This window comes from Priapulus caudatus, unplaced genomic scaffold, assembly GCF_000485595.1.
Source record: "Priapulus caudatus unplaced genomic scaffold, Priapulus_caudatus-5.0.1 Scaffold742, whole genome shotgun sequence".
In the NCBI taxonomy this organism is placed as follows: domain Eukaryota; kingdom Metazoa; phylum Priapulida; class Priapulimorpha; order Priapulimorphida; family Priapulidae; genus Priapulus; species Priapulus caudatus.
The window spans coordinates 136,552-140,198 of NW_014577803.1; positions in this window are offsets into that span (position 1 = coordinate 136,552).

The window sequence follows — 3,647 nt, forward strand, 5'->3', positions numbered from 1 at the left end:
TGACACTATCTTACAGTAATGCAATGTGACGCTATCGGACAGTCAAATGATGTGACACTAGCTGACAGTCTAGTGGTGTGACATTAGTTGACAATCCTACGGTGTCACACTAGCTGACAATCCTGCGATGTGACACTCGCTGACAGGCCAGTGGCGTGACACTCACTGAACGTCTTTCGATGTGACACTAGCTAACAATCCTGCGTCCACCCATTGTCCCTAGCAAGCATGACTTGACAGGTATAATTGACGGTTTTGCTGCTGTAATGTAAGTTTATCGTACAATGTTTCACATCTGCGGACGAGAAGATATGAAGTCTTTGATCAACACCGACATCAAATACGTCACAATGATGATTTACTAATGACAGTGTCTGTAGGTGGCAGAACGTAAAGAAAGCTGAATGGATAATTATCATAATGGATACGTCTTCTTAAAGAATTCGCACCATAGAATATATATATACTGTCGATCAATAATTAACATAATCTTCAAATTAAATTTACGACAAAATTACCTGTCATTTTCGCTTCTTTTCATGTTCGTGATCGCTTTTGCGTTACACATGTAGTTACATAAAATAAAGATAATGTGTTCGACATGCCATTACACGAACTTTCCAATAATATATACGAAACCAATGTGATATCGAATCAAAATGACGCCGTAGAAATAGAATTGTTCAGTTTTACTGGTGCAAATCAGAATAAGAATTATCATAAAAGAACGCGAATATCGATATTTGACTATTATAAGTGAGCAACCAACCACGTCAAGAAAGGGCCACTTTTCTCGATGACTACGTTACTTTTATGCATTAACAGATTTCAAACATTAAATTGAGGAAGACACATTGAACTGAATAATGCGAACAAAAGTCCGGGCAATAACACAGGCAGACAAACGGATGAATGGACCATCGGACAGATGGACGGACGAACGGACGGATGAACGGACGGAAGACGGATGGACGCACAGACGAACGGACGGACAGACGGACGGACGGATGGACGGACGGACGGACAGACGGACGGCCAGAGTGACGGACGAAATTACGGGCGGACAGACAGATAGACAGACGGACGGACGGACGAACAGATGAACGGACGGACAGACGGACGGACACACCGGTCTGTCTGTCTGGAACTCTCTCAATCAGACAAGTCAACAGTAGATAATTAGGCACCACTTAATCACATTACGCGTAGATAGAGCACCGTGAACTGTCCATCAGCTGAAGCCGAGATGTCGTCACGGACAGTGACACTCACGCCCACCGTTAAGCCGACAACTCGATGCGACTGTCCAACTCCGGTGCTAACGCCGTACGCCATAGACGGCCACCCACGAGCGCTCACATCTCCAGCGTACAGGGTTCGTTAGGCGAATAGCAGCGCGGCCTCGCGTGGTGACAGTCTACACAGTCATTACAATTCCGAGCGACCTTCGAGACTGACTAATCGGAACTGCTTATTAACCCCATGGTCAATTCGTGACTCGGGAAAAGCTGAAACCGCTGTTAACCGTAACGCGAGATCACGCGTCTAAACTCGCGCTAATCCTGTTGGGCCGATCATGCGGCTACATCAGCAGCAGCTACTCGCTACAAAACTGCTATCTAGCGGTCGCGCGCTATCGCTCGATACACACCGCCCACACACACGACGAGGCGAGCGCCAACTCCGCTTTCCCCGTCGGCGAAAATGCACATAAAAGCGAGTTTCTAACGATCGGCGTTCTACCGAGTAATACGATACGATGTACGAATAACGCACGATGTAGCTTTGTAAGCTTACTAACAAACAATATAATCGGAAAATAATATATGTGAATCGTAAATAACGTAGAAGCGGCAACGTGTAAACATCTCTCCGCATCTCAGCATCTAAAGCCTAGCTCACACACCCGAGCAAAACGGGAAATTTTGTTTTCCCGAGTTTCGCGTTCTGCTCGGCGAGCAAGCGCACACACGCCACCCGACACAGCACACAGCTGAGCAAAACATACAGAAACACTGCGTACAGCGCCGCTGTCAGATTACATCAAAAATAGCCATCCAATGGACATCCAATTTTGTGTGTCATGTGATATTTTTAAGGATATTGATTGGAGACCGTCTGTGGCGTTTCGCTGTGTAGCAGAACGATTGACGCACACACCCGAGCAAAACGTACGCTCAGGCGAAAACACGCTCCGCGAATCAAAATTGCTTGTTCAGCGAAACACGCTCAGCTGAGCAATGTTTTTTGTTTCGGGCGTTATGCTTAAAGCCTAGCGCGCACACCCGAGCAAAACACCCTGAACGTGGAGCAGAACGTGTTTCGCTCGATGTTCATGGCTGTGTGCGGATTCCCGAAACAAAAAACATCGCTCAGCTGAGCGTGTTTTGCTGAACAAGCAATGTTTGATTCGCGGAGCGTGTTTTTGCCTGAGCGTACGTTTTGCTCGGGTGTGTGCGTCAATCGTTCTGCTACACAGCGAAACGCCACAGACGGTCTCCAATCAATATTCTTAAAAATATCACATGACACACAAAATTGGATGTCTATTGGATGGATATTTTTGATGTCATGTGACATCGGCGCTGTACGCAGTGTTTCTGTATGTTTTGCTCAGCTGTGTGCTGTGTCGGGTAGCGTGTGTGCGCTTGCTCGCCGAGCAGAACGCGAAACGCTGGAGAAAAAAAATTTCCCGTTTTGCTCGGGTGTGTGCGCTAGGCTTAAGGCGCTAACAACACGTCAGTGAAGAGCAAGATAGAAATGAAAGAGAGAGAGAGAGTGTGGGTCGTGATCGAAAAAGAGAGTGAGAGGGAGAGCGAGGGACAGCGTGCGCGCGAGCGTGAAAGTGAGCACTCTCGGCCATCTTCAACCACCACCTTCGCGCTACGTTACTCACGTTCCCCCTTTTTTGTCAAAAACGCGTCGTTTTCTCCCGACGCTAGCGCCACCTTACGACGATTCCACTTCGTCGCGACCTTTTCCTCAATAGCTTGTCTCATTGCTGCATGACCATCTCGTGATACGCGGGGGGCGGAGGAGGGGGAGGAGGTGGGAGAGAAAGAGGAGACTCATTCTGCAATGCAGGAGAAAGTGAGAGCGCGAGAGAGCGAGAGCGCGAGATCGCGAGAGAGCGAGAGCGAGAGAGCGAGAGCGAGAGAGCGAGAGAGAGCGCGCGGGCGCGAGAGAGAGAGAGCGCGAGAGAGAGAGAGAGAGAGCGAGAGAGAGCGAGAGAGCGAGAGAGAGAGAGAGAGAGAGAGAGAGAGAGAGAGCGCGGGCGCGAGAGAGAGCGCGGGCGCGAGAAAGAGAGAAAGGGAAGGAGAGAGAGAGAGAGAGAGAGAGAGAGAGAGAGAGAGAGAGAGAGAGAGAGAGAGAAAGAGAGAGTGACCTCCGGATGTCGTGTGTGGCGTGGAGTAATCGCGAGGTATTAGAATTAGCCGGCGCCATTAGCAACGCAATCCGTTACGATGCGATACGCTGCGCCAGCGAAAAATCTCTCTCTCTCTCGCGCGCGCGCTAGCGCGCTCTTTCCCTTCCCCCCATTTCTTTCTCTCTCCCCTCCTGTTGTATCCCTTTCTCGTACTCTCTTTCTTTCTCGCTCGCTCGTTCGCTCCTCTTACCTCATTCGTCGTCTCTCTCCGTCGTCTCTC